This window comes from Motacilla alba, chromosome Z (assembly GCF_015832195.1).
Source record: "Motacilla alba alba isolate MOTALB_02 chromosome Z, Motacilla_alba_V1.0_pri, whole genome shotgun sequence".
Lineage (NCBI taxonomy): Eukaryota > Metazoa > Chordata > Aves > Passeriformes > Motacillidae > Motacilla > Motacilla alba.
The window spans coordinates 44,645,182-44,657,846 of NC_052046.1; positions in this window are offsets into that span (position 1 = coordinate 44,645,182).

Sequence of the window (12,665 nt, forward strand, 5' to 3'; positions counted from 1 at the left end):
GACCTCCTTTCAAACTTTTCATCTCTGTCTCTTCCCTCTCCAAAAATCAATGTCAGAATTGCCTCCTCTAAATGTCCAGTCTCCTGTACCCCCTCATTTCCTCACAACCCAACTCCACCTCTTGCTCCTTACAGCCCTGGTTCCTACAGCACTCAAACCCATACCCCAACACTGGAGCTCTCAGTCTCCCTGGTCTCCTGCTCTGTAGCGCTGCTGCTCTATTGGTGAAGAGTCCCAGCCTCACTGCCTGCCATACATCCCAACACTCACACTCCCTATCTCCTTAGCAATCATTTATCTTATTAATATTGCTCTTTCCCCAGCTAATTGTTAATTACCACCTGGCCAATGGCCTGGAGCCAGCACTTCATCAATGAGACGGGGGCACAAACTTGACATTTCATATTACTTGAAGCAGCAGGAAAGATGTAGGAAGTTCCTACCCACCCCACTGATTTGTTCCTACCGTTTTGCAGTTGTGCCAAATGCCACATGCAACTAGGCACACCCTTTGCAGACAGAATGCTCCACAAGGAGCATAATTTTGCATTTCAGCTTTTTTTTCCCTACCTTTTTTCCCCTCAAATTAGTTGTTTTTATCGCCTTTGTTCCCCCTATTCTTTGCCTTAGCCTTACTCTTCCATCACCAACAGGGTAAAGCAGCTCTCACCTGCTCCTGTGCTATAGCCTGCAGCGTTAGTTTTCCCCATTGTGTATATCTTCTTCTGCACCCCAGATGCCTGCACTAAAGGTCAGAGTAGCTGCTATACAGCCTCTATCTCTCCCATCCCCTTACTTCCAGAATATCCTCACCAGGAATACAGAAGGCAAGAAATGGACCAGGTAATACTCTAGCATGGAGATTCAATTTCCTCCAAAGCAAGTTTTATCTGAACAACCAAGGGTGTTAGTGGGCTTTGCCTGTCATTTATTAGTCCTTATCACCCACCACAACCATGTGGATCCCACACCTACAAGTGGAACAGATTTGCTGCTCCTGACTTTCTCAAATCCAAAAATCCTTATTTATTTCGTTTCCAAAATCTTGATTATTTTCATCCACTGCTATATTGACTTCTTACAATTCCATCAAGCCAGATTTACAACTCCCTAATTATCTCAATTTCAAATCCAACCCAAAAATCAGCCCAAAAGAAAAAAACTGCTCAGTTCCACAAGTTTGTGTTCCAATCCTTCACACTTTCCCCCCATTTATATATTTTTAATTAGAATGCTAGATTTTGATAGCTAGGTATAGAAGCAATGTGCTGTTTTCTTCCCTTTCCCTGATGTCAGAAACAGTCTCTTCTGGCTTGAAGAACTTCCTGGATTCCTGTTTTCTGAGAGAAGCGAAAGATGAAGAAGTATGTATGAATGATAACTATCTGAGACAATTGTCAACTATCTGAGACAATTGTGGGAGATAAAAGTTTCACCTGCTGGAATCAGTGGAAAGACATCACTGCCTGCCTCAGCCTTTGGAGTCTCTCTTGGTTCCTTCCAAGCTTTGGATTATCAATGGCTGTCTTAAAAGTAAATTTTTAGTCTGATTCCAATCCTACTGCACACATTCAGACTTCACTGCCTTAAGTATCAGTAGCAAACAGTCAGCTGTGCTCAGGATAAGGCTGTGTGCAAGTGTGTTCAAGTACAGGACAAGCAATCTTAATTATAGTTTTTCATATGGGTAGGCTCGTCTGAAGTCCAGAGTGCACGCTCATGAGGTAATCCTCCTACACCACTTGTCAAAAATGCAGGCCCTAGCAATCTGACTTCTCAGATGAAACAACTGAGGCAGAGAAGTTAAATGACCCGATCAAACCACAAATGCATGGGAGTGTTACACTCAATACGAAAAGACTGCTCTTTGCATGGCAATAAACCAAATGTCTCTCAGCCGGGCGCCTCTCAGTCCCTACTAAACACACGTTTCAGTCCCACTGCAGGTAGTCACATACATTAAATTAGACAGACACACCACTATTTATAAATCCAGGACCCAAAGATCTTAGATCCACATTCACGTTTTTAGCTAGTTAAGAACTGTGTTGCATGCATCTACATTTGTAGTGGCTACAAAATAGCAGCCAGCCCAGCTGCTTCAGGAGAGAGCTCTGTGGAATGAGATGCCAGGGAGGGCCTGAATTTCTCCAGGTTGCCTGGGCTTGTGGGAACTGGATGGAAAAAGAAGAGAATGATATTCCTGAGGCACTCAGGTTTGTCCCTCCTTCCCCCTTCTTTCAATCAATGAGCTCAGATTAATAAACCTCACATCTTGGATTTGACTTTGAGGGGATTTTCTGAATTGGATGGAAGATTTTTGTCTCTCTTTGCAAGTCAGTATTTGTAAATGTGTTAGTGTCTCCCTTGATACCAAGAGAAGATCACTGTTTTCTGTAGGTAAAATATAAAGGCTCTGCTTTTCCAAAGAACTCATCCAGCAGTTCTTTAGATACACCTATGAAAAGCAAACAGATTTGCACTGGATGTTAGCAAAAGCCAAGAGTACAATGGAAAATCCTTCTACTTCCCATTATGGGAATGTGATTGTTGTTGAAGTAACTTACTTAAGTAATGGCTTTGATCTCTAAAGAAAACAAACACTGCAAGCTTATGATGACAAACAACTACCAAATCATCTGGTGGCGTGACAGGAATCGTTTCTGCATTTCCTGCTTTCTTCCTGCATTTCCTGCAGGGAATGCATTTTTTGAATGGAACATGTACATCACAAAGGTAATATCTGTATTGAGGCTATGGACCTCAAGCCATACATCTGCACTTGATGCAGCCTGAGGATTTGCAAGTACCTCAACAAGATGGAAAGACTCATTGTGCTATGTGCACTGAGGTAACCTGGCAAAAAAAAAGATTGTCAAAGGACTTTTCTATTCTTTAGGAAGCCGTGTTTGAAATTAATAAAGCCAGAAGATCTCTGGGATCCAAGCACTACTTTACAAGACTTGGCAGGCATTGGGCATAGACTCCAGCATTTTAATCTGGCTTAAGTATGTTGCTGCAGATCCAGCAGAGGTACATAGTGGAAGTGAACAGAGGGATACAATCTGCCTTAACAGCCACCACAATTATAGGTTTTCCTATAGATCAGAGCCCATATAAGACCTGGTAGATTGTAGTATACACACCACACAACTCTACCTACAACTAATGGATTTCAAGCCACACAAGACAAATCACCAGTCAAAAACTCCCTGTATGGAGTGGAGTCATCTTTAGGATATGGCACTATTTATTTCAAATGGGATTGCAGTGGTAGACTGGACAACTATGGGGAAAACTCATATGATGGGAGTGCATTGGAGGATGAAAGCTATCCTGAAAAGGAACACAGTGGAATGCTTTCAAAGACTAGAGCATGTTGAGGTAAATAAGGTACAGTACAGACCACCCAAAACTATTAATGTAAGTACTGTGTACCCTGTGAGAGAGAACAATGCTTGCTAGCATTGCTCCTTACCCAAAAAGTTAACAGTTCAATCAAAGTGATATTTTTTAGAAGTCAATGTTCAACTTCTAAAATGTTAATGACAAGGAAGCTAATAAAGGTGCCCTGGAAGGAAATACTTGGTACTGAGGTTCTGTGGTTCCCCTCTTGCCATATTCTGACACCCACTACCTTAGCTTCTCCCTCTATTCCCAAAAGAAGGCAACATCACAGATAGGACCAATGCCAGTCCTCTGTATTCAGTCCTGCCCTTCATCTGCAAGGGTGTCTTCATCTCCTTTGCCCACAGTCTGCTGAAGCTGTACTGGGAGCACTGCTGAACACTGAACCATAGTTCAGCCTGGACAGGGAATTTATATTCATCAAAGATACAAAAACAAATACTATAAATATTAAAATATAAACATATTCATGTAGTGTATGTTCCCCCAAGGAGTATGCTGAATTCATGGTTTTTGAGGCACAGGCTTTCTCTTGAGTGCCTAACTTGACCAACACACAGGCAGCAACAATTTGATTCAACAGCTCTTGTTTTAGCTGGGTTTTCTGAGAAAACAAAAGCTTATGGGGTTATGCCACCTGTTATCTATTTGTTCATCTGTCTGCTTTCCACAGCATCTTTTGAACTGGTTAGCTAATTTCAAACAAATGTAGGACAGAGGTCTCAGGGAAAATTAATTTAATGGAAATCAGCCCTTTATTTATGCTTGTCCAAAGGCAAAGACAGAGAGAAGTACCTCTCTTTGGGCACAGAGATTTACTCACCTAGGTATTTTTTCCCTGCCAAAGGTATCCAGCAGGACACAAATGGGAGATGGGAAATACTGACACAGGTGCAAGAGATATGCCCAAAAGAGTGAATCTGTAGGAAGACAGACTACACAAAATGTTACCATTGTTACCTTGTGATACATGCGCCCTGCCAGCAAGCAAACACCACCATAGTTTGGTGTTTCAACACTAACAACACAATTGGTCCCTTTCAAATCCTGCCTGCTCTAAATAGAGTATTCCTTCATTCTCTTTTCTAGCAGAAGGAAGAGTTCCGGGTTACCAAAGGACAGCTCTTTGGTGAACACTCGAGTTGCTGCCCCAACATCACAGATAAAAAATAATTAAAAAATCAGCAGAGCTGAGTTATGGCACAGCATTCAGTTATTTTCACCCTTCCCCAAGTCTGCATCCATCCCAGCAAGAAATTCTTCATGGCATATAGAGGGCAGAGCTGCATTGCAATGTTTAATCTTGAAGCATCCTTGATTGGTCACTCAAAATGTAGAAGGCTCAGAGAAAAAGGACTGGCTCTTGGCAGTAGCTGCCTGTTATCAAACCACTGTAAAAATCTTTTGGTATAAATACAAGTTACTTTCTCACAGAAATCAACATTATCTTAGACAAGATGTATGGGGGAACCTGGAAAGTCAAGTAGTTCAAACAAGTCACAACTTTCTTTAGTCAGAAAAGAAAAGGCTACAAGCCATTAAGCATTAGAGGATCTGAGGGTGATTAGTAGGGATGGCAACATATGGGTAAATTACTTAGCATTTCATCAAAGTGTTGACCAAGGTTTTACAAACTGGTATTTTTTGGTCCCAAAATGCCAAAAAATGCCTCAGAGTAGGGGGCAGAGGTAGGGGGCTAGATGCAGACGGAGGAGTATCTTTAGATTGTTTTCCCATTGCCCTTGCATGTTGCATGGGCCATGTACATCTCATGGACTGTTACTCTGTAGTTCATATTTCACAGGATAAAGATGCTAATCTAGTCCATACCAGCTGTAGGAATGCATGAACACCATTTTAACCATCCCTATTATTTTTGGGCCTGGATATCCATCTTTCTCCCATGTAATCTTTTCAAATGTGTCACTATCTTAACAAGTAGAAAACATCTAATCTAAATTTCCCTTCCTGTAATTTCAACCAGCTGCGTTTATCTTATCCAGGAGAGAGAAAAGATTATACCTTTCTCTCCTGAAGCACTCCTGTAATTACATGAACAAGGATTGTATGACCCCCAAGCTACCTCTTCTCTAAATTAAAACAACCCTGACTTTTGTTCAGCATTCCTTCTGAGTCCTGCTGCCTGTGTAACTTGTTTGTATTGAGACAGGCCTAGCAGCCAGATAAAGCAAAAATGAAACAGTCAACCTTCTCATTAGACCTGAGCAGTGATTACTGAAGCTACCAAGTGTGAAGAAAATGTTGCGGGCTTGTAGACTATAATTTTTTGGGATATGGAGCTAGAAATACCTAGATTCAAACTCAGGTTCTGCTGTTGCCAGTCTGTCTGTCAAACTGAATCCCAGTTCACAGCTCCTTCACTTGACAGACAGCTCTAGAAATAACAACTTGCTTTACTGAGCAAAGGATGGCCGAAGTAATTTAAAGCTGGAGATTGTGCAGATGTTGTAAATTCTGGTGGAAGAGCTAACTGTTATGAAGTGTTATGAAACACTTCCAGGTGGACAAGTGTTCTCTTTTAGAAGTTATTTCAAATTTTTTCTAAAATACTCCAGGGTTTTTTAAAAAAATCAGGTTCTTCTTTTTGAAAAAAAGGTTCTTCAAGAGGACTACATCAAACCATCGGGATATCAGTAGCTTCCAAGTAAACAAGGGGAAGTTCAGGATTTCAGAATACCAGGAACCCCCTGGGTAAGTATTGATATTTGAAGCTCTCCAAGTGAATGATTAAACCGATTTGCCTAACGTTGCAGTGACCCATGAGTTTCCCAATATCAAGCCATCCAAGTCTGCTGAGAGGATTCTGTCCATGATAGGTGTATTCCTTCCTACAAGTTGATTATAATTAACAGAATCCTTTCCAGTGTAGGCTGTTGTTTTTATTCTTGTTTCACTGTAGGAGAGATCTACATGGAATCACTAAAAACACTTACTGACGAGACTTTTTCTCCAGACTGGAACCTTCCATAAAATCACTTTCTCTTAGCTGTGCTAGCTGAGAGACTCTGTATCAAATCTTCACACGTTTCCAAGCCTAAAACAAGAAGGATTTGATTTGTTCTGGGTTTAATACATTAAATTCTAAGAGACATGTCTCTTCAGAAGCATTCACAGAGAACACCATTTCAGAGCATTTTCTGAAATAGTGTGAGCATATTAAAAGACACCAACTTCCTTCAATTCTTTATTGAAAGAATATGTCCCACATAAGTAGATGTAAGCAAGCAAAAAGAAGCCTGTATTTTTTTTAAAGGGGGTAGACACTGATGTAAATTAACAATCCCCTGGTGAGTCAAGAGAACTTGCAAACATTCTTCACATTGCATGTCCCGTCATTGCACTACAGCCACTCCTGTGTGACAGCAGGAGTGCTGAGGTTTAATCTCATAGCTCCTCTGCTTAGTACCACTCTAGGGACTGCTTTGAGGAGCGTGGTGGCAGAACTTGTCTGTTCTGCTCCCAGTCTCCATCCTCTGACCCCATCGGGTTATTTAACTGAGCTATACCCAGCTAAGCATGTTTAACCTGTATTAACCATAGCTCACTCACAGGCAGATGAAGTAGTTCAGCCTTCAGCTCTGCCCATTGCACAAGCATGCAGATTAGAAGGACAGAGGCAGGGTTGGCACCATACTGGATAGATGCTGAGGTAGTTGACAAGTACTGCTGCAAATTTGCCCTGTGTGATTAGCACCAACCAGCTCATTACCTGTAGTGCCTCCTGAATTTTGGCAAGAGATGTATAGCAGGGAACCTCTCATCTTGCGATACCAAGAAAAGCAAGTTTTTTAAGGCTTGAGGGATGAGGAAACAAGGCAGAAACAGACTCCTATTATCAGTCTTCATTTCAATGCAACTTCAGGCAAAGGAAGCCTTGAAAGAGGTTATTTACACAGAGTGGAAGAAGGAATAACTTTTCCAGGCAAGTGGGACAAGGCTGTTTTTCTACAAGAAAGAGATGTTTATCTAAGCAATACATCAATAATTAGGAGAAGTGAGCTTCTAGAGTTATTAAACCTTGCTTAGAAATCTCACTCACTATTTTTGGTTTTTCATTTTTTAAAAAATCTTCTAGGAGAAGACTGGCCTCTAGGAGACCAAGTGCAGCCATCAGGGAGTTCCTTTCATTAATACAGGCATTGGGACTTTCACTGCAGGCTGCATGGGTCAGTCTCATAAGCAGTATTACTGGTATTACAGCAGGTCACAGATAAAGAGATAAAGAACAAAATCCCTAGAAATGAGATGCTTGTTATGTGCCAGCACTGTGGATCTCCACCCAGCTTGATGAGCCTCACAGTAAATGAGCAGCGCTGTCCTTAGACTTGGGGCAGTGCAAGGGTCAGTCACACCCTCCCCGCACGCACTTGTTACGCCTGCAAAGGACTGTGTCTTTTCTCCACCTATGGGCTGGGCCTGGCATGACACTGCAAGATAAGAAGGTGCCTTCTCCAGTCAGCTGCCTCACACTGGACTCTCTCTTCCTTTATAAAAATCTGAGGCAAGGGACATTTTTGCTTGATTCCTCTATGAGATAAGGCCTCAGAAAGATTAGGAGGCTAGGAGGCACAATATTGTTCCTCAGCTGAAACCACTCAGGCTTTCTCCAAGTTAAATATGGCCAGGTCTCTGTGTAGAAGACAGAAAACAGGGAACCAAGGAATGATGGGGTGGCCCTGAAATAATGATCTCTGGTACCTGGCTTTATCTGCTTTCATACAAGAGATGTTAGAGCCTGTCATAAAACAATATTTAGCTCCCGTCTTACTTCTTTTCAAGAGAACATGGGTTCAGAATGATGTCCAGGAGTAGAAAGACAAATTACTTGTTGGTAGAACTGTATTGTTAAGGTTTAAAGCTTAACATGCTTCAGTAATTTCAAAGCTAGTGGGAGGTTAACAAAGCTCGGGGAGAAGGATATATTGCTGATAGTGGACAAAAACAAAGCAGAATTTATGTGCCACAAGGACTGTTGGCATGATTCCTAAGATAAGGAAGAAACTAATAAAGCAAACACAGCAACTGTGCTGAGACCAGCTCCAACTGGTAAAAAGTAATTCTGGCAGAGGGAGACAGGGACACCGACTCACAGCCCATGAACTAAAGAAACTTACAGACTCAAAAGAAATCGGAGCATGTGAACTAATTATTATTACAAGAGAGATAATCATTTAATCAGTAGACGGTATAATACTAATTAATAAGAGAACTGTGTAACTTGTAGCCAATGAAGTGTGATTTCTTTGTTTGCTAAATTGTACGACTGGTGTAAAATTTTGATGACTGAGGAGCTGGCCTTTTGGGGATCACCACCTAGCTCATACTTTGCACAAACTAGAATAAAGAAATAGAAATACCTTGTCTCAGTGTGTATGTCAGTGCTGCATTTGAGACAAGAAGAATACAAGTGCAACTTTGGCTAAATCCTAGAGAAAATCTCACTTCCAGAAGAATCTTTACTTCCAGAAGAAAGCTTGTTATACACATAAAGGAGAAGCAAGTAAGAGAAGCCTACAGAGAGTTTTAACTGAGAGGATCTAGGTGATTTATCAGCATCATTTAAGGTCTTCATTTTATTAGGCATTTATCAATGGTAATTGAGCTAGTTAGTACCTGTGAAGTAAAAAGTCAACCAGCTAGGTTTTCCTAGTGTAAGCCTCCGTCCCATGCTGAATCCTTTCAATGCTCTTTGTAGCAGAGGCCTCCCAGTTCTCAGCGGCATCGCACTTTAAATATCTACAGTGTGAGAAACTACCTTATGTCATCCCATCTGTGAAGACATGAAAGCAGAGCATTCGTTTTTTCCTAATTAACTAAAAATGTATTTACTAAAAGGAGTATTTCACCCTCAGCTTTTAAAAATATCATTTGCAAAGCCCAAGTAGATATTCTGAGAGGAAAAACTGCAATTAGAGTGGTGAAATAATTAGCATAAACAATTAATACCCTTTTAAAATATTGTAGTATTTTTGGCCTGTTGACAGGGAAGAGCTTTTTAATATATATAATTCAGAAGTTTTGGATAAAACTATTTGTACAAAAACAAATGCAGGATTTCAGTGTGTGTGTTGTCTTTAACTGGAATCATGTTCTTCTTCTGGAATCATGAAACTTTCACAGATTTCCCAGGAAATAAAAAGAAAGGAAAAATCCATTAATGAAGTGTGTGAGAAACAGGCCTTCTAAAAAAAAGAGCAGGGAACATATATGAATGTTTTCTTTTGAGCATAATTCAAATGGACATAGCAGCCTGCTACCAGGTTTGTGCTATGGCTACTGCAAAGATGAGCAGAGAGCATTTTGATAGAGTAGAATGTATCTCCTCCAAGATTTCATATAAGCATTGACACAAAGTGTCATGATGACAAACATCAGACTTTAAGTGTTCAAAAAAACCCCAGGCAGTATGAAGCAGCTTGCTAATTCCCTTCCACATAGCCATGAGCACCTGCTCTGCCTTTTTCTTTCAACTGTGCCGCTCTGGAAGACAGTCTCTCAGCCAGGCCAAGAGAGCTGATCGGCTCCATGTCAAGGAATGTCAGGCTCCATGTCACGCTCCTGGGCGTGGAGAGGGAATCCTCAGCACATAGGATGTGGAGTGGATAAATCCAGAGGGAACAACACAGACCAGCTTCTCAGAGAGACAAAGTGCTATGTTGTTGTCCTGCTGCCTTCTCCAGCAAAGCAAAAACATGGAACCATTTTTTTCGGTGCTCATTCACTGCCTGGTAAGGCACCTGCATATGACTCTGGTTCAACCATGTCCCCAGGCCCTAGGTACAAAGAGCACTAATGCGAATCTTACCCCTGCTAAACACAAAGATGACATTGGTTCTTTCAGGCATTCTAATCAGTTCTACACAATAAATATTTATACACAACAGAGATTGTTTTAATGAGATGAGGAATGCGTACTGGCTAGGAAAGACAGGGAAAAAAATACGAAGTTTGCTAAGTTGTTATCCACATTTTCATATGGAACAGCTGAGCAAATGGAAACCAGAGGATATTTACATGTTCTGGCCTACTGGGAACACACCAAGAGGCTGCATTACATTCAGGAATGTTGCCTTGTGTGCATAGCAGGAAACTACTTGTTGCTTGCTCACAAAGCAGGAGATTGAGAGAGAGGAAGGGAAGCACTCAGTATGAGAGGTTTGTGAAAACCTAGCAGCAAAAAGCCTGTGTCTAACAAACTAAACAAGCTTGTTGGACACCTTTCTCAAGTCTACAAACAGCACGGCACTATGTAATGGAAACCCTACTGCTACTGAAAGAAAATGCATGGTGCATTATATCCTCCTGTACTTTTGAAAACTGCCTTTCTGAGAAAAGAATTCAAGCTGAAAGATTTATGGAGAAATAGAAGGAAATGTCCTCGTTTTATCATTCATGCAATAGCAAACTGGAAGCTGTGATTTGCTGGAAGCAAATGGGAAGATACTCCTAGCTAAGGAACGGGTATTGTGCTTTCTCCTTTTCCAAAATTCTGACTTACTTTGCATTTAAGCAAACATCACAAAGGAAGTTTAAGCTGCTTTTAAAAGCATTGAACCTCTTGGTACCTTTTTTCCATTACCAACATCTCACATGGAGTATAACCCCTTCCCACACCTTGCCCACATTCACAAGACACATACAGATGAGATTAAAAGTGTTTCCTGTTCCCTGGGAAAATGAGAATGGATGAAAATATTTCATGCAGGGATTACAATGTGCACAAATCACCTTCTTACATTTTGTCTCCATGGAGCTTTGGCTTCCAATAGAAGAAAATTTTTTAATAAACCTCTTTTACTTGGGTAGCTCTGACAGTCACAGCTACATAAATTGAACATAGCACATGATTCATGAATTCGCAACAATACTAAAAACAGCTCATCAAAAACAGGATACTATTCAGTATGAATTCTTCCACAAGATTAACACCGTTATTCCCAGATGTTCAGTACCATCTGTGAGCTGTGCGTGAAGCACAGCTCCCATTCACCATTCTGTGTATTGGGAGACAGCCTTCTGAGTGGCTGACAGGAGTTGCAGCTACAATCCTCTCTCTTCATCAGTCTCTGCCACATCCACATAGAAAGACAGAGATACCCATGGACCTCTAGAAGAATATGAATGAGAAAATACCAGGAAGTATAGCAAACCCAAATTCCAGGCAAAATCGCAGAGCTGAAAGAACAGTCTTCTCAGCAAATTTTCTCTTAGTCACTTCCTTGACTGCAGTTTTCTCAAACTTACTTGCTGTGTAAAGTCATTCGCTGACTTGTTTCAGGGACTAATTTCAGACCTTCACTGAATTCCAGTGCAGTTTTGTACATTTTAACTCAGCGCTGTTTTGAACTGTTATGCCCAGTGATGAAAATCATGATCAGCTTTTTATCCCCTGACTATACAAAAATAAATATAAAACCAAAGCTTCTTATTGGCTATTCAGGTTAGCAAGAACAAAACCTGCTTTTTATCTCTACTCACTTCAAATCCTGGCTTGTGTGAACTTTACTGATGAGAAAGCAAACACAGAAAATGTTCAAACAATAAAAATAAAATCTCTTAAAAATGTGAAGAAATATTGAACTACAACATGGTTATTAAGAGCATTACTCCAATCACACAATGAGATAAACAATGGAGAAGTTTAAATATTTTGGAATTTGCCATCTCATTCTTTGCCTTCAGCTGAAACGTAATTTTTCATAAATAAAAAAAACCTGTCTGTGTTAAACCAATTTTGAAGTGGCAACAACTGTGTCAGTAATCACACTTCATGTTATTCTGTGATTATGTGATTCTGCTGTAGAAACTCTGAGACTTATTTTATGCCATATTGCAAAAAAAATCTGTAACAAATGCAACCACTTGCAAAATAATATATAACATATACACAATGTAGATGCTTCATTCTTTCCACAATACTCTTTTAATATGTTAGAACAACTTTTTCAATCATATTTTAATTTGGACCATCTTTCTTCCTGAATTTGTCTTTAACAAAATGAAAATTTGTTCATTATGAGAAAAAGCATGAGAGCTCCATAGGCATGAATTTGTAATTGTTCTTATCACATTTAATTCCATACAGATACCCTCAAAAGTAATTATTTGGTGTAGAAGAAGGAAAGTGCTGCCCTTATTGAGAGGAATCATAAAAGATGACTTGTAAATTTAGGTAGTCTTCCATAAAGCATCCTTTGCTAGGAGCTGATTTGTCTCCCAAGGCAGAACTCTAGATT